A 20,106-nucleotide genomic window follows, 5' to 3' on the forward strand; every position below is an offset into this window, starting at 1 on the left:
AGCCCGCAGACGTTCTGGGAATCAGTGTGTTTTTACATGAGTAGAATGTGTCCTTTTATTTAAAATGCATCTCTGGGTTATTTGTGGGGTATAGGAATTCATTCCCCCCCCAAATATAATCCGGCCCCCCACAAGGTCTGAGGGACAGTGGACTGGCCCCCTGCTGAAAAAGCTTGTTGACTCCTGCCCAACAGGGACGGAGAGGAAGGAGGTAAGCTTTCGGATATTTGGGGCCTGAGTGGTTTAAGGCTTTTAAACATGAACGCCTTGAATTGGGCCCAAAATAAACTGGCAACCAGTGGAGCTGTTTTAAAGCAGTGGATATATGAGATCTAAATGGAACTCCAACCAATAAACTGACTGCTGCATTTTTTTGGAGCAGAAGTTTCTTTGCCATCTTCGAGGGCAGCCCCATGTATTGCAGTAATCCAGCCTGGAAGTCACCAGAGCATGGAAATATCCTCGGCTCCTTCTCTCCCCCCCCCCTTTTTACAATAATTTTTATTGAATTTATACAAATATCACACCTACTGTGAAACAAGTAAAATAAAAATAAAAGAAAAACCAATAAAATTAATAAAACAAATTAAAACAGCAAATATAACAACAAAAACTTAAACAACACAAATTGCTTCATTAGTTAAACTTCTAATCTCATAAACATATTATTTGACTTCCTTTAGTCCCTCCCATCTGAATTTCCTTGTATCTGAATGTAGCAGTTTCCAATATCATTATTCAAAAACAATATACCATTTATAATCAGATTTCTTAACTTTTCTTAACAATCTAAATCTCTTTTATTTAACTATCTACAAATTAGTTCCAGGCCTGTTTGGTACTTTCTAGTAACTTCTAATTTTTAATATTACAATATTTATTCAGATAGTCTATAAATTTCTTCCAATCTTCTTGATATTCCTCTTCTTTTTGGTCGGGGATTCTTCCAGTGAGGTCAGCTAGCTCCATGAAGTCCATCATCTTCATCTGCCATTCTTCCATAGTTGGTAATTCTTGTGTTTTCCATTTTTTGGGCTATTAAAATTCGAGAAGCAGTTCTGGCATACAAAAATTCCTTTACATCTTTTTTGGGCAATTCAGAACCTATTATTCCAAGTAGGAAGGCCTCTGGTTTTTTTATAAATGTATATTTCATCTTTTTTTTTAATTCATTATAAATCTTTTCCCAGAAGTCCTTCACCTTGGGACAGGTCCACCACATGTGATAAAAAGTACCTTCCTTTTCCAACATAGATTATCACAGTTATGGTAAATCTTAGCTAATTTGACAGGGGTCAAGTACCACCTATACATCATTTTCATAATATTTTCCTTTAACATCGTACATGCAGTAAACCTAACCCCTTTCTTCCATAACTTCTCCCAGTCCTCCATCCTTATATTGTGTCCCTCGGCTCCTTCTTCCCTTCCCACTGCACACCTCTCTGCTTTCCAGTGAAGGTGACTGCTGCTGCTACGGCTGTTGCCATGGGTGGGTGGGTGGTCTTGCTCCTGCTTCTAACTCCCCTCCTCCTGCCGCCATTCCTGCCCCCCCCCTGCATAAAAGCTGTGCACCCTGTAAGCCTCTGTGATCCAGTTTCCCTGTTTGCAGAACAGCCCACTCAGCCGGCACAGATGTGAGGATAAATGTGCTGCTCAGGAATCACAGCAAACATCTGAGGCAAAGAGACGGAGGAATGTTTGTCCTCCATTTGATCTGGAGATGCAAACACTGAGCTCTCTTCTCTGCGCTGTCACTATCATGCTTTGCGCTGAACGTCAGCACACATGAAACGGAGAGCAGGTTATGTCTGACGCTGGTTGTTCCTCCTCTTCCCTTCCCTCCCTGCCCCATCCGCGTACGGCTGGAGGCTGCAAGAGAGAAAAGCCCTTTTCAGGGGGCGAACGCGGCTCCCTTCTCTTTCCTTGGCACGTTGCAAAAAAGCCTGCTGCATTTTTGAGACAGCAAATAGCGCTAACTGTTGCAAGAGAGACATAAAACCCCGGCGGATTATGTGGTTAAGAAGCTGCTGCAGGTTCAGGATGGAACCCTCCAAACGGCAAAGGATCAGGTATTAAAGCGGAACAATATTTAACCTGACAGCAATTTATGATATACCAAAGGAAGGATTTCAATGAATCGCTGCCTCGGGGCTCTCAGGGAAGAGAAGCACTACGAGGTAGTCTCTAGTTGCTCGGGAATGTCCTTTGAAGCACAGTTTGTTGGCGAGGTTTATCAGGGAGGCAGGAGCAGTGAGGATGGCCTGGGTCTGTCAGCCAAGCATTAAGTACAATAATAAGACCCTGCTGAATCTGCCCAATGGCTCATCTTTCTCACAGTGGCCAGCCAGATGCTTCAAAGGAAAACCTGCTAGCAGGATTCAAGCACAAAAACACTCTCTTCTCCTGTGGTTTTCCACAAAGGTAAAGGACCCCTGGATGGTTAAGTCCAGTAAAAGGTGACTATGGGGTGCAGCGCTCAACTTGCTTCAGGCCAAGACAGCTTTCCAGGTCATGTGGCCAGGATGACTAAACCACTTCTGGCGCAACACGACACAGTGACGAGTGACAGAGTGCACGGAAACACCATTTACCTTCCCGCTGCAGTGGTACCTCTTTATCTACTTGCATTGGTATGCTCTTGAACTGCTAGGTTGGCAGGAGCTGGGACAGAGAAACAGGAGCTCACCCCGTCGCAGGGATTCAAACTGCCGACCTTCCGATCGGCAACCACAAGAGCAAGGGTCAGCAAAATTTTTCAGCAGGGGGCCGGTCCACTGTCCCTCAGACCTTGTGGGGGGCTGGACTATATTTTAGGGGGGGGGATGAACGAATTCCTATGCCCCACAAATAACCCAGAGATGCATTTTAAATAAAAGGACACATTCTACTCATGTAAAAACACCAGGCAGGCCCCACAAATAACACAGAGATGCATTTTAAATAAAAGGACACATTCTATTCATGTAAAAACACGCTGATTCCTGGACTGTCTGCGGGCTGGATTTAGAAGGCGGTTGTCAGGAGTGCGTGCAGGAGCCAGCCCTGTGACCAGTAGGGTTTCACAGGACTGGGGCCTTCCTAAGTTTGTTCTGAAGAGGCAAGGAGTGGCTGCACAGGTGAGGCCGCTTGGTAACTCACAGCACCTGGTGGCAAGAGCTGGGAAGGGATATAAAGCCAGCATTTCCCTTTGGCTCTTTGCCACAGCAATACGTTCCCTGCCTTGCTGCGTTTGGCTTCTTGCTTCTTGACCCTCGGACCCTTGACTTCTGAACTCTTGTTCCTGTTCCCACCTCGCCATGTTGCCCCCTGTCCTGACGTCCTCAGCCGGGACTTTGATCGCCCGTAGACTGGACAGCGACAGTGATTGGGCTGGATCTGGCCCCCGGGCCTTAGTTTGCCTACCCATGCTCAAGAGGCTCAGTATTTTAGACTACAGTGCTTAGAAGCAATGCTGCCTCAGACTGTGGAGGCATGGCACAGCCATCCTGGCTAGTAGCCATCAATAGCTCTCTCCTCCATGAATTTGTCTAAAAGGTAAAGGTAAAGGTACCCCTGCCCGTGCGGGCCAGTCGTGACCGACTCTGGGGTTGCGCGCCCATCTCGCTTAAGAGGCCGGGGGCCAGCGCTGTCCGAAGACACTTCCGGGTCACGTGGCCAGCGTGACGAAGCTGCTCTGGCGAGCCTGCACCAGCGCAGCACACGGAAACGCCGTTTACCTTCCCGCTATAAAGTGGTACCTATTTATCTACTAGCACTTAAGGGTGCTTTTGAACTGCTAGGTGGGCAGGAGCTGGGACCGAACGACGGGATCTCACCCCGCCGCGGGGATTCGAACCGCCGACCATATGATCGGCAAGTCCTAGGCACTGAGGTTTTACCCACAGCACCCACAGCATTCACCCTTATGAATTTGTCTTTTCCCACTTTAAAGCCATCTAAGTTGGTGCCAATCACTGCCTCCTCTGGGAGCGAGCTCCATAGTTTAATATGTGCTGCATGAAGAAGTCCTTCCTTTCATCTGTCCTGAATTTCCCAGCACTCACCTCCATTGGATGTCTGAGATTTCTGGTGTTATGAGAGAAGGAGAAAAACATTGGCCTGGTCTAGCCGGCTCTTCTGTTGTTCAGATGTCTATTAATAATAATAATAAAAAAATTATTTATATCCCGCCCTCCCCAGCTGAAGCAGGGCTCAGGGCGGCTAACATCAATAAAATAATACAACATTCTAAAATCATTTCATTATAAAATAATTCAAATCAAATTGAAAACGAAAGCAATAGGAAACATAAACATCCTGTGAGCAGGACACCCGCAGACTCTGTGACTCACAGCCTGCTCCCTTTTAAGGTGGAACGGAAATATCCTAACAGGCAACCATTAGGCTAAAGTTCCGTGAAGATTGCCAAAGGAGGGAGTCAGGCTGTGCCCTGACCAAAGGCCTGGTGGAACAGCTCTGTCTTGAAGGCCCTGCGGAAAGATGTCAAGTCCCACAGGGCCCTAGTCTCTTGTGACAGAGAGTTCCATCAGATCGGAGCCACAGCCAAAAAGCCCTGGCTCTGGTTGAGGCCAGCCTAACTTCCCTGTGGCCCCGGATCTCCAAGATGTTTTTGTTTGAAGACCATAAGGTCCTCCGTGGGACATACCAGGAGAGGCGGTCCCGTAGGTACGAGGGTCCTAGGCCGTATAGGGCTTTAAGGGTTAAAACCAGCACCTTAAACCTGATCCTGTACTCCACCGGGAGCCCTAGCTAGCAGAACCAGTGGTCAGGGATGATGGGAATTGTAGTCTCAAAACATCTGGGGGGCCGAGTTTACATAAAATCACAATCAATTATTTGAAATACATTCTAAAATCAATTCATTCAGAATCAAATTAATGGCAACCATTGGGCTAGAGTTCTGTGAGGATTACCAAAGGAGGGGGTCAGACTGTGCCTTGGCCAAAGGCCTGGAGGAACAGCTCTGCCTTGCAGGCCCTGCGGAAAGATGTCAAGTCCCGCAGGGCCCTAGTCTCTTGGGACAGAGCATTCCACCAGATTGGAGCCACAGCCGAAAAAGCCCTGGCTCTGGTTGAGGCCAGTCTGACCACCTTGTGGCCTGGGACCTTCAGGATGTTTTTGTTTGAAGACCGTAAGTTCCTCTGTGGGACATACCAGGAGAGGCGGTCCCGTAGATACGAGGGTCCTAGGCCCTATAGGGCTTTAAAGGTTAAAACCAGCACTTTAAACCCGATCCTGTACTCCACCGGGAGCCAGTGCAGCTGGTATAGCACCGGGTGAATGTGATCTCGCAGCAAGGACCCCGTAAGGAGTCTCACCGCAGCATTCTGCACCCGCTGGAGTTTCTGGGTCAGCCTCAAGGGCAGCCCCACGGAGAGTGAGTTACAATAATCCAGTTTGGAGGTGACCGTCGTGTGGATCACAGTGGCTAGGTCAGGGTGAGAGAGGTAACCAAAGATCAAGAGGACCAGGGTTTTGGTGGAGCTCAGCTTGGCCTGGATGCCCTGTGACTGCAGGGCACAATTGAAACTTCTATGACTGGCATGCAGATTTGGGCCCAGGAACAATTTCTGAAATGATGCTAAAAGACTTTCCCCTTTCCTAAGAAATGCAGTGCAGCATCCGAAACAATCAAGGAGGCGTCATTCATCATTCCAAATGCAAGCTGAGGAATGGAGGGCTCGTGTCTTGCTTAATGCTACATGGCAGTTAATTAACTCCCCAGCAACTGCTGGCGTCCTGTCCCGGCGAGGCTGGCTCTGTGCAGGCGCAGGAGTGGGCTTGGAGACTCTGGCTGAGCAGAGTTTCATCTCGCTGCTCTGAGTTATTATTCCAAGGATGTTCCTCTGGAACCAGAAGGGGCAGCTCCAGCTCTTCCCCAGCTGCCAATACGATGCTGCATCACTGAACTATATAATTGCATATCTGTTCCTATTGTATCTCCAAACATCAGGGGTCTGTGTGCGAATCCAGAGCATCTGGACCAGCTTGCAGAGCGGAGTCCGCTTCCTGAGGGGATTCCCTTGCTGACAATTGGCAATTGGTTCTATCAAGCACCCCTTTCTTTTCTCTGCGTTCCTATCTCAGGAATGGAATGGCTCCCCAAAAAGAGTGATTGTCAGCTACCTCTGCTGTGGAAGCAGAGGACAGGGTGCTGTTTCTCGTGCATGAGTGACATTGTAAGGGCACAAATGAGCAGTTGGTTGGGCGTGAAGACGGGGAGAAGATGGGCTTCTCTGGGGAATCTCTACAAAGGCTCACTGTGCAAATGCTGTCTGCAGAGAAAAGAGGCCCCAATGCTGTAAAGACCACCATGAACATTAGGAAGAACTTTCTGGAAGTAAGGGCTTGTCCACACTTCCACTGGGTGTGCTCCAAGTGGGAGATCATGGAGAAGGCAACAGAGGGTCCTCCCCTCCAAAGCTGCTCCTTGATGTATCTTGATTCCTCACTGAGGGACATGGGATAGGCTTGCAGCTGAAGTTGGGGTGCTGTTGGGAAAAGGTGTTTGCAGGATCAGGACCAGGAATCTGCCTGTGGGCCTGGGTATAACTCTTATCCCATACTGCTGGTTTCCAGACAACCTGTTCATTGAGCTTTCATCTTTGTGTTTTCACAACGCTTGTGTGGAGGTTGGATGGCTTCCCCTGAATCAACCATCATTCCACACTTCCTGGGACATTTTCCTGTCACTTTCCCTACTGCAAAAGGCTGCTCCCCGCCCCCCCCCCCAGGTGAACTTCTTGCACCACAGCACTTTAATCCACTCTATTGCACAAACCTAAATTCGCTGGTATGTGATCCGGAAATGCTCTGTGAGAGTGCCTGAAGGATCCCTGGCTCTTAAAAACACAAGATAAGACTGCAGGATCAGGCCAACGGCCATTTAGTCCAGCATCCTCTTCTCACAGTGGCTAGCCAGATGGCCCAATGGGAAACCCCCAAGCAGTATCTGAGTATACCTCTCCCCTGCTGTGCTTTCCAGCAGCTGGTATTCAGAAGCACAGGCAAAGCGTAGCCAACATGGCTAGGAGCCACCAATAGCCCTCTCATCCATGAAGAACGTGGGCCATCAGCTGGTCTGGAAAGTACACTTTCAAAAGCCCATCAGCTCTGAGGTTACCAGCTTCTATCGGCTATCTGTGGGATGTGAAACACAGCAGTCAAGTACAACATCCCTAGAGTGGACATAAAAAAGGGGATGTCTGGACCAGCCAGTCGGAACTTCCTGTTTCCTCCTAGGCTGGGACAGACATCCTCTGCATGTGATCAGAGGTGGCCGTGGCCTTACCTGTGCAGGTAACAAAAGCATAGGACTGGCCGCCATCTCTCTCTCTCTGACTACATTCGTCGAAGAAGCAACATCTGCTTAGCCTAAGATGCTCTCTTGGCCAAGAGAGGACAAAGGGACTATCTCTTTATGGGATAGATTCCAGGTATATTACTTTTGTAACTTGTTCTGCCTTCTGAGATCCATCTGTGAACAGAACGAGTGAGTGAGTAAACTCTTTTTATACTTTTATGGAAGACTGTGTTGTGTCTATTTCTTTTATGATGAGCTAAAGGTAGCGCTGTGGTCTAAATCACAGAGCCTAGGGCTTGCCGTTTGGAAGGTCGGCGGTTCGAATCCCTGCAACGGGGTAAGCTCCTGTTCCTCGGTCCCTGCTCCTACCAACCTAGCAGTTCAAAAGCATGGCAAAGTGCAAGTAGATAAATAGGTACCGCTCCGGCGGGAAGGTAAACGGCGTTTCCGTCTGCTGCTCTGGTTCGCCAGAAGCGGCTTAGTCATGCTGGCCACATGACCCGGAAGCTGTCTGCGGACAAACGCCAGCTACCTTGGCCTATAGAGTGGGATGAGCATGCAACCCCAGAGTCGTCTGTGACTGGGCCTAATGGTCAGTGGTACCTTTACCTTTAAAGGGGAAAATACCAGAACAGTTATTATAGAGGCTTTAGTGAGCCTGAGCAAACGCCTCCACTGTGCAAGTTAAAAAGGGGGAATGTTACTCTGCTAAATTGTAGAACTTGTTAACACAAGTTGGAAAGGATATAATCAAACAATATATCCTCTCCTGCATCCCTGAACATTCCCACACTATCTCGTCCCTGACCAACCCCTGCATGTGTGATGCGCTGCAGGGCAGAGCTGCAGGCTGTGCAAAGCTTCAGGCTGTTATGCTGCTACTCTGCAGGGAACAGACAAGAGGTAAAGGCTTAAGGCAACTGCAGCCTGTGGGCAAAAACCTTCAAAGGAGGCGAGGACAGAATGTAAAGCGATGCCCAGAGGCTGGAGGAGAGGGGCCCACCTTTGGAGATAGGATTCTCCAGCTCCTCTTTGGCCATGATCAGCATTTTCAAAGCAAAGGATTGAAAAGCTCCTTGGCTGATGTGGGGGTGGCATGTCCCAGGACAGCATCACCCCTTCAAGATCTGAGTTCTCCTGTGGCTGCTTCTTCCAGCTGCCAGGAACGCCAAAGGACACAAAAGATGGCCTTGTCCAAGCCACTAAACAAAATCTGATTAAGCTGCCAAGCTGGATTTGCAATTGTTACAAAAGGTGGCATGTCAGATGGTAAGATGTTATTAAGGGGTGGGGGTGGGGGGAAACCCAGAGAATTGTGTGAGCTTTCCTTCCTTCCCGCCACTCTGCAAACACTTCAGATTGCAAGCATAATGTACAGACCTTTTCCTAGCGTGTCTCTCTCGAAAGGTTATTCCCAAGGAGGAAAGTGAGTTATGGTGAAATGTGTGCTATGAAAAAAAGGAGAAGTCCTGTGTAAATGGAGCAAGAAGGACAAGGTGCCACAGTGCCTGCAGAAAGGACTGCGCTTTCTCACAGGGCAGCCTCCTCTGTCCTGGGTGCCCCAAAAAGACAGAATGCCAACACTCAGCTGCAGGTGTGCCCATGAAATGGCAGGTCATCGTTGGGGCAACTTGAAGTTCTCTCTCCTCACCTGAGTCATGGCCCAAACGAGGTTAGAATTATTTAATCATGTCTGGTGGTTGTGTAAGGTGATAAAAGTTTTCTGGGAAATGATATATAATGAGTTAAAAAAATGTTTAAAATAACTTTTGTTAAAAAAAACCAGAAGCTTTTATTACTAGGAATTCTAGGTACTGAGATTCCAAAGGAACAGAAAAGACTTTTTATGTATGCGACAACAGCTGCACGGATATTATTAGCCCAGAGTTGGAAAGAAGAATGAGTCCCAACCAGAGAGGAATGGCAAACCAAGCTGTTAGACTACGCTGAAATGGCAAAACTGACCAGGAAGCTCAGGAACCAAGAAGACAAAAACTTCAAGAAAGAATGGGAGAAAATTATAATTTATTTAGGAGACCACTGTAAGCAGATAAAAACATTAGCAGGATTTTAATAACACTTGTTATTATGTATTATGTATTACGAAATGTAACAAATATTATGGATAATAAGGAGAGTTATAATACGTGGACTATGAAATAATATGTAGTTGAAGAGGTTGATATTTCTCCAACTCCTCGAAAGATTCCATCAACGGTGTCTCCAAAAATTTTTACGCATCACATGGGAAGACAGGCAAACTAATACCAGTGTACTGGAAGAAGCAAAGATCACCAGTGTTGAAACAATGATTCTTCAACATCAACTTCGTTGGACTGGTCATGTTGTGCGGATGCCTGATGATCGTCTTCCAAAGTACTTAATTTATTCCGAACTTAAAAATGGAAAGGGTAATGCTGGTGGTCTACAAAAGAGGTTTAAAGACTGTCTCAAGGCATTTTTTTAAAAATGTAGGATAAATACCAACAATTGGGAAACACTTGCCTGCGAGTGCTCCAATGGTGTCATGGGCTTTGAAGACACTTAAACTCAGGACGAAAGGGAGAAACGTGCTAAGAGGAAGGCACGCTTGGCAAATCCACACAATGATCAACTCCTGCCCGGAAACCTATGTCCCCACTGTGGAAGGATGTGTGGATCCAGAATTGGCCTCCACAGTCACTTATGGACTCACTGTTAAAACCGTGTTTATGACTTCCGGCGAGGCAACATGGCGGCTGCAACAGCAGAGAAGAGCTCCTGAAGCCAGCCAGAGTAAAAGGCTCTGTCTGGCCACCCCAGGTCTGCTGCCGCCAGCACCGCCAGCGGAGAGAAATTGGGGGTGCCCAGGCATCTATCCAAGGAGCCAAAACACCCCCCACGACTTAGATTGAGCCGGAAAGGCACCCGACCACCCCCCCCAACAGCGGAGAGGAGCTCCAGAACCGGGAGGACAGTGGAGCCAACGCGGAGAGGGAGAAAGAAAGGGGGAGAGAGGAAGAAAAAGAAAGAAAAAGGAGCCCCAAACTTGCCGCTGCCGCCCCCATCTCTGCCAGGGAAAAGGCAGAGGAGAGGTACGTGAGCACGGGAAGGCAGAAAAGGCTCCGAAAAAACAACACGTGGCCGAGCCCCACCGGGAAACACAGAGAAGCCGCATAACAAAGGAGAAACTACCTCTTTTTTTTTCTTCCCTTTTTTTTAAACCCCCTTCCTTTTTTTTTAACCCCTTCCTCCCCTCCCTCCCTCCTTAATATATATATATATATACCTTTTTTATCCCTCCCCCCATATACCTACTTTTATCTCTTTTCCTTTTAAAAGAGGGTCCACTGCTGCTGCAGCCACCCTTCATTTGAATCTTTACCACTGATATTACTGTACTATCTCTCCCCTATTTTTCAACTCTTTTTGTCTCTCCCTCTCCCTTCTCTTTTACTCCAATCTCCCCTCTTCCCCCGCCTCCCCCCTTCTTCTTTCTCTCTTCTTCTTCCCTTTCTTCTCCCTCCACCCTTTACATATAGCCTATTTGTCTGTTTCTGAGCGCACTCCCAACCCCAACTTCCACCTTAACTGGACCCCAATACCCCTTTGGGGCATACACAACCCCCTCCTAACACATATTTCCCCTGGCCCCACCCCTCCAATCTCTTGCATCTCTACCTGCTAACCCCCCTCCCTTTATGTGAACTGTCTGTCCATTAGTCTACCCATCTCTGCTTGCCTGCCCCCCCCCCGCCTCGGCGGCACCGCTGGGGCATCTGCCGAAGCCCTAAAGAAGTTCTTAAAACACAGACTAGAAGTGACACAAATGACCACCTAATCAAAACGCTCTGTAGAAGCCACCAACCAACAAAGCCTGATCAGCTCAGCAACCCAACAATACCCAGGAATCACCACTGCCACAACTCCTAACCACCACACGCCCTACCCCAAGAGGACGCCAAGCCAACCTCAAACCAAAATCAGAGAGACCAAGACGACACCAACCAGGGAGATGGCAAACAATGCTAAGACGGTAACTCCCCTTCAAGACGATGACCACCCAATAACGAAACGAGATCTGAGGGAAATGGAAGCAAGACTAGAAGAAACACTGAAAGCCACAATGGCTCCCATGCAGGTACTAATCAACAATCTAACCTCCAAAGTGGAAGCTCTAGAGAACAAGAACCAAATGCAAGAAAGAATAATAGAGCAATACCGGGAAGAGAATGCACGTGTGAACAAGAAACTGGACGAACTGGTAAACCAAATGGAAGCAGAACACAGAGAGATGAAAATTAAGCAAGCCGACCTTGAAGACCGCAATAGACGTTGTAACATCCGCTTCCGCAACTTTCCTGAAAAAACAGAGGAGAAAAGCCCAGCAGACCTAATTATACGCTGGCTGAAAAACACAGTCCCAAGCCTGAAACTTGAGGCAGATGACTTGGAGAGGGCTCACAGAGCCCTAAAACCTATGCCAAAACCCAGCGCCCCCCCAAGAGACATCATTGTATGCTTCACACGCTACAAAAAGAAGGAAGAGGTGTGGCACCACCTCAAAAACTCAACCAACCTTCGATATGGAGAAACCCCTATTCTGGCCTTACAGGACCTATCTCAGGATACCCTAAACCGGAGGAAAAGCCTGCGCCCATGCACCCAGCGTCTCCAACAAGCAGGGATCAAATACCGATGGGGCTTCCCCTTCCGCCTCATTGTAACAACCAATACAACGCAACACATGGCTACCAACATACCTGAGGCCCTGCAACTACTAAAGAACCTTGAACTCGACCTCCCACCGGAATGGCAACCGACAAACCCACCAAGTGACAGCCCCAACCACGAGGAAACAACAGCAAACAACTGGACAACGGTACAGAAGACAAAGAAACAACAGAAGCGGCACAACAACGAAAACCAATACAGGCAAGCATCATGCTCAGAACCGTCCCGCCGGCCATACGACACAAGAAACCAGACCAAGATTAACCAAACCAATTCATCGCAGATGGACAACCCTACAACAACAACAACCCCAGCTGAATGAAGCAACCAGGAAAAACCACAAACTGAAGGACTGGTGATTCCCCCCCCTTTCCCCCCTCTCCCCCCCCCAAAAAAAACCCATAGATTTAGTTAACACCATCAACATCCCCCCCCAGCCCCGCACCCCCACAGGAATCCCCACCCCAACACCAGTCCAGACGACCTCAACCACATTCCCCATCACCCACACCTTCAACACCCCCATACTCCATACTAGGGAAAAACAACTCCTCCAACCTTAATAACACAACCCACAATCAGGCTAAAATCTGATACCCAACCAGCACTATGGTGGCACCAGAGCGTACCAACATCCACATCCCCACCCCAACACACCAACAATGTTGCTCATAACATTGGCAACATTGCTCATGAACCTTATACCTGACAGCGACGTTACAAAGTCACTTCACACTGTCTCACTGATCACCCCCTATCGCAAACAACAGGGGGGATGGCCTGTCCTTGAACACGGCCTTCCACACCAGCTGAGACCTAGGACCAACTGGCTAAATGCCAGATGGCCTAAAATACCCCAAACAAACACCTATATGACTACATATAGGAAACTCCCTACAACCTACCCCCTACTCTTTAACCCAAATCTTACTCTAATCCCATTAGCCCCCCACCCACCACACCCTAGGTCAGCGCAACCCCACTGGTCCTTTAAACAACACGAAGAGAGAGACACAAGACAACCCGAACGGGTTGGCAGGGAATCGCCCCACATAATAGATAAGCAAGATGGCTAACCTAAAAGCAATTACATTAAACGTGAGGGGGCTGGGAAACCCCATCAAAAGGAAACGCATCACCTCATACATAAACACCATGAAACCACACATCACCTTCCTACAAGAAATACACAACCCACCCAAAGGCAGCAAACTCCTGAGTGACCCCCGCTTCAGTCAACAGTGGGTCGCACGAGGCTCAGGGAAAGCCCGTGGGGTAGCCATAATACTCAGTAGAGACCTGAACTTCACTGCCACAACAGTCCTCAAGGACAAAAAAGGCAGATTCATTTTCGCTAAAGGGACACTAGATGGCAAAATCAAACTGACAATCGGCTCCATATACGCCCCAAACACGAAACAATTGGAATTCTTCCAGAAGACACTAAACAAATTCCTCTCCTTCTCTGAAGGGGAAGCAATCCTAGGAGGGGACCTCAATCTGAATATGAAAGGTATATCTCTGAAAGATATCCACCCCACAACCCCATGGGCAACCTTCCTCCGAAGGAAACCCCCAACAACCAGGAACTCTTACAAGTTACTAAAAATGCTAAAAAACAGGGGTCTCTACGACATTTGGGGTGAGCAAAACCCAGGAGACATCAGCCATACATTCCAATCGGGACGCCATGATACAGTATCCAGACTGGACAGCATTCTACTCACACAGGGTCTAATCCCCTCAGTGGAATCAACAAACATAGGTAACATTAAAATCACAGACCACGCCCCAGTAGAAGTCATTGTTAAAATAGGAGAAGGAACACAAACCACCCCATCATGGTCCTTCAGCCCCATCCTAACTACAAACAAACAAATTAGAGAGAGTCTCACAAAAACCCTCCAAAACTACTTCAAAGAAAACGATGTAAACAATATAACAACCCCCCTCCTATGGGACGTAATGAAAGCGGTCACCAGAGGAGCTTGCATAAAAGAGAAAACATTCCTTAAAAAACAAACCTCCTCAAAAATTAGCAAAACAGAACAAGACATCATAGCCCTCTCATCACGCTACAAACAAACAGGATCTAAAAAACTCCTCAAACTTATAGAACAAAAAAGGAGAGAACTAGACTCCCTAGAAATTAACAAAACAATGATCAACATTCTATACTCTAAACAACGTTTCTACGAATATGGAGGGAAAAACTCCAGATTACTAGCAAATAGATGTAGGAAAAAAGCACTCAAAACAAGAATACACTGCATCACCAAAAAAAACGGCAACATAACATTCTCCCCCGAAGAAATAACCTCAGAATTTGCAGAATTCTACTCCAACCTATACACCTCCCATAACCCACCAGAGAAGGAAATCAGAACATTTCTAGCAGGACTAAACATGCCTACCCTAACTGATGAGGAACAGGAATTCATGGACAGCCCTATCACCCCAGAGGAAATAGATGCGGTCCTCAAAAACCTGAAACCACACAAAGCCCCAGGCCCAGACGGCTTCACAGCAGAATTCTATAAGAAATTCAAAGAACCCTTGATGCCCTACATGACCCGCCTATTCAACGACATCATAAAAGGGGGCCCCATCCCCAAAACCTGGACCCACTCCAGAATAGTCTGCATCCCAAAACCACTAAAAGACAGCCTCAAAGTCGAATCATACCGCCCAATCTCATTAATAAACCAAGACTACAAGATCTTCACATCAATCTTGGCCAACCGCCTAAAAATCTTCCTACACAAGTTAATAGCCCCAGACCAGACTGGCTTTGTCCCTGGCCGCAATATAACAGACCCCATCAGGAAACTACTGAACCTGATCGAACACAGCAAGGCAACCAAACTCCCATTGACAATTATGTCCCTAGACATCCTCAAAGCCTTTGATTGCTTGGAGTGGAAATACATACTAGCAGTACTAACTAACATGAAATTTGGCCCCAACTTCCTACAAACCCTCAAACAAATATACTCCCAAGCCTCAGCACGATGCAGAACTAACAATATGGATTCTAATACTATAGCTATCCAAAGAGGCACAAAACAAGGATGCCCACTGTCTCCCTTCTTATTTATCCTGGCTCTGGAACCCCTAGCAATCCGCATCCGAGCAGCCACAGACATCAAGGGAGTGGAAATAAAAGGCAGAACCTATAAATTAGGGCTCTTTGCAGATGACCTAATGGTCACAACACCAGACCCCATAAGCACAGCACCCTCCCTAACCAGAGAACTCAACACATTTGCAATGGTGTCGGGCCTACAGGTAAATTTTACAAAGTCAGAAGCTATGTGCTTCAACACCCCTCCGCACACCCAAAAAGAACTCACGAAGGTCACCAAAATAAAACTTTGCCACACCAAGTTCAGATACCTAGGGGTACAAATAACCAGAAACCTCAATAAATTGTACCTCCACAACTACAAGCCCCTGTGGCGACAAATTAACAAAGACCTAAAGACATGGAACAACATGAACTTCACTCTCTCAGACAAAATAGCCCTGATCAAAATGATCACACTCCCAAAACTAACCTACCTATTCCAAACCCTCCCAATCTGGATCCCTTCAACCCAACTTCGCAGTTGGCAGAGAAAACTACACTCTTTCATCTTCTCACATAAAAAACCAAGAATAAACCCCAAATATCTGCACCTCCCCACCTCAGAAGGAGGATGGGGAATCCCCAACATAGAAACATACTACAATGCCAACCAAATACGCCATATAATCCCATATATACTAGAAGATGAGACAAAACAATGGGTACACCTAGAGAGGGACACAATTGAAAACACCTGCACCACAGCATACCCACTCCTCCCAAACAAACTAAAGAAAATTCCCACAACACTTAACAGGTACACACAGACCATGCTCAAAGCATGGAAAACACAAATAGGCAAACTATCCCCAACCCCATCCCCACTAATCCCCCTGGCGTACCACCCATTATTCCACCACGCAGCACAAAACCTCAAGATAAAAACCTGGCGAACCAAAGGCTTATATCGCCTAATAGACTTTTATAAAAATAACAAACCCTTGTCAACACAAGAAATACAAGACAAACTAGAAGACACCCAAATGCCCTGGTTAACAAAACACCAACTACATGCCCTCTTAAACAACCCAACAGTAAAATCAGCAGCAACTAGGCCCCTGACAACCTTCGAAAACCTCCTCCTAACAACAAAGGGAAACGGTAAAGGGACGGTATCCGCAATATACAAAATACTACTCCAAAATCCCGCAAATCCCCTAGACGCAATCAAAAAACAATGGGAGAATGACATAGGCTATGAGATTAACCCCACTCAGTGGACCAGAATGTGGTCTAAACCCCCCTTTAAATCCATATCAACGAAAAGAAAAGAACTCACACTGAAACTCACCTACAGGTGGTACCTAACACCAAGGAAACTAGCGCTAATACACCCAGGAACCTCACCAAAATGCTGGAGAGGGTGCACCTCCACAGGCACGTACCTCCACATGTGGTGGGAGTGTCCCAAAATCCAAGTATTCTGGACAACAACCATACAAGAAATATGTAAAATAACCAAGCAAGTAATAGACATCACCCCAGAATTGGCCCTACTTAACATCTTCCAAGACAACAATGCCCATTTACACCACAAAGAACTCATAACCCACCTACTTTCAGCAGCCAGAAACACCATAACCAGACACTGGAGAGACCTGTCAGGAGTAAGCATGGACCAATGGTACCAAATAGTATGGGAAACAGCCCTACTAGAAAAATTAACTAACAAACTGAAACTGACACGGGGACAAACAGAAGAAGACGCCTTCACCCCGGTATGGCTCCCCTTTATCACATACACAGCCCAACAGGACAGTGACAATAATCCACCAACAGCATACAAATCAATATGGCTAACCTGATCCAAAACACCCACCCACCTCACCCACACACAAAAACAAAGATCACCACAGCCAATCGCAAGCAAACAATCACACCCTAGGCCAACCCCAACCTCTCTCACCACCAAAGGAACACAAGTGAACAACACAAGCAACGCTGACACCAAACTCTACATACATTAAACATAATAGAAACACCGCCACCCGACCCCACCCCTATCCATCCTCCCTCCCTCCATCCCCTCTCTTTTTTCTTTTTTCTTTTCTTCTCCCCCTAATGCCTCAACAAATGAAATGGATTTGTAAAAATGTTACATGGGAAAAAAAAATACGAGGCACTACACTCCTGTAAAACAAGAAAATCCTGAATAAAAAAAGAATTAAAAAAAAAAAAACCCCGTGTTTATGGAAGACAATCTTACTCGGCTACAAGGGATCGCCAAAGAAGAAGATTTGGACCCACAGACAGGATGGTGGGAAGTCGGGAGATTCAGAGAAATCTCAATAGACAGTTATGTAGTTGGTAGTGTTACAACTTTTTGTTTTGTAAAACCAAATAAAAAATATTTGAAAAAAGAGAAAGGAATCATTTGTTGTTGTTGTTTAGTCATTTAGTCGTGTCTGACTCTTCGTGACCCCATGGACCAGAGCACGCCAGGCACTCCTGTCTTCCACCGCCTCCCGCAGTTTGGTCAAACTCATGTTACTAGCTTCGAGAACACTGTCCAACTATCTCGTCCTCTGTCGTCCCCTTCTCCTTGTGCCCTCCATCTTTCCCAACATCAGGGTCTTTTCCAGGGAGTCTTCTCTTCTCATGAGGTGGCCAAAGTCTTGGAGCCTCAGCTTCAGGATCTGTCCTTCCAGTGAGCACTCAGGGCTGATTTCCTTCAGAATGGATAGGTTTGATCTTCTTGCAGTCCACAGGACTCTCAAGAGTCTCCTCCAGCACCATAATTCAAAAGCATCAATTCTTTGGTGATCAGCCTTCTTGATGGTCCAGCTCTCACTTCCATACATCACTACTGGGAAAACCATAGCTTGAACAATACGGACCTTTGTCGGCAAGGTGATGTCTCTGCTTTTTAAGATGCTGTCTAGGTTTGTCATTGCTTTTCTAAAGGAATCATAGAATTGTGGAGTTGGAATCTACCCCCAAGGATATTCTGTCCCACCCCTTCAATGCAGGAATTACAGATAAAGAATGCCTGGCAGATATCCATCCAACCTCTGCTTGAAAACCTCCAAGAAAGGAGAGTCACTACCTTCCGGGTGGAACAGCTCTTACCCTGAGAAGGGTTGTTAAGGGCTTTATAGACTAGTCATGACACTATTACTTTGAGGATCTTCCTTCTGCGTGGGGCTGCCAGGGAAACGGGACTCAGCCTGTGTGTCCATCAAGTCTTGAGTAGCAGAAAGTGATTGCTTTATAATGAAGGTGTTTACCAAGGCAATTATGTCCCATTTATCACAAATGAGAGATGAATCCCCTTCCGTGTTCCCCCCAGCTCCCTGCACATAATTCATGGATTATTCTTGCCTGGCAGGGGCGGCCCCAGTCAAGCTTCCCGGGGAGAGTTAGCCGCTTGTCATTCAAAAGGGGAGCTTGTCATTCTGCAAGAGAAGAATTAGCAGCATGTGGAGTCCAATGAGGGGGAGTGGGGCGGGGGCAGAGAGAAGGAATAAGGTTATATTTCCTGAGAATCCTCCAGAAAAACAATCTCTCAAAGGACCTGTTGATGGCATTTTACCATTGTATTGTGGAGAGTGTATTAACTTATGGTCTCTGTGTGTGGTTTGGGAGCTGCACGGCCAGGGAAAAAACAATGCTGTCCAGGGTTGTAAAGACTGCGGAGAGAATAATTGGGTGCACTCTTCCCACCTTAGATCAAAACTATGCTGCCAGGTGCCATAAGAAAGCTGCAGAGATAGCGCAGGATAGTGCACACCCCAGAAATGATCTCTTTCAGCTTCTGGAAGAAGGTACAGGGTTATAAAGACCAGGACTAGCCGCCTGAGAAACAGTTTCTACCCTAATGCAATTTTGGTTCTAAACCCAGTATAAGGAATCTCTATAGGAGTGTATTGTATTTTAAAATGGGGTTTCAGAGTTTTTAGGGGTTTTGAATGTCTTATGTAGATTTTTCAGTTTCATTGTTCTGTATGGGACAATGACAATAAAGATATTGTATTGTATTGTATTGTATTGTATTGTATTGTATTGTATTGTATTGTATCGTATCGTATCGTATCGTATCGTATCGTATCGTATTTCTAGCCATGTCCCAAGTCCAGAATGCAAGTGAGGAAGCTCTGCTGGGATCAGACAGCTAGAAAAAGCCAGGGATTGGTGCTGACCCCACTCAGGGCACCCAAAATCATATTCTTATTTTTGTTGGTGCTAGAAAGAATCTATGGGGTCCCCAATGGACATTTGGAATCACAGTTTCTCCTCCACTATATTTTTTATTTATTCAAATTTCCCCAAATTATTACTGTAATGAAAGGGCTAGCGCCGTGCTGTTTTTATTGTATGTTTTTAAAAATAATATTTTGTATTTATATACAGTTTTAATTCCATTAATGTTTAATTGTTTTTAATTCTTCCCTCCTCTATGCTTTTAGCTGTTCCTATTTTATCTGTAAGCCACCTGTTAAGGAAAAAGGTGGGGTATACAGTCAAACCTCTGTTTTCTAAATGCCTCCATTTTGGAATGTTTGGGCTACTGAACGCCGGAAACCCGGAACTAAGGTTTGCGAATGTTTTTGGAAGCCAATCAGAAGCCGTGCCTCAGTTGTTGAACATTTCGGAAGCCGAACTGGCTTCTGGAATGAATTATGTTCTACAGCAGAGGTTTGGCTGTACATAAATACATAAATAAAACAGTGTTTTTTTGGCAGTACTCACTGGTACGCAGTACCGCCACCCCCCAAAATCTTGGCGGATGATGATAATCAGCTTAACATGTCATGTACCAACAAATCAAAGCAGTAAAACATTATAATCGAAAACAGAGAATAAAGCAGGAATCTAGTGATGTATATGGTTGCCCTCTGTTTGTGCAGAGAGAAGGACACCACATTTTAATAGAATTGTATTGTTATGAGCCGGGGGTTAGTATGGATGAACTCACAGTACCATTCTGTTCTGCCTTGGTCAGACCATAAGTGGAGTACAG

General features: G+C 46.4%; 1 long non-coding RNA gene across 1 annotated transcript; it reads right to left on the minus strand.

The window, feature by feature from the left end:
* Window positions 1-10,604: 10,604 nt before the first annotated feature.
* Window positions 10,605-10,831, minus strand: LOC309536678. The gene is made up of 2 exons (XR_014221693.1): window positions 10,743-10,831; window positions 10,605-10,708 (listed from the first exon to the last, which is right to left on the minus strand). It is a non-coding gene; the product is annotated as an uncharacterized lncRNA (long non-coding RNA).
* Between the last annotated feature and the right edge of the window lie 9,275 nt (window positions 10,832-20,106).

This window comes from Podarcis vaucheri (assembly GCF_965113315.1).
Source record: "Podarcis vaucheri genome assembly, chromosome: 7".
NCBI lineage: Eukaryota > Metazoa > Chordata > Lepidosauria > Squamata > Lacertidae > Podarcis > Podarcis vaucheri.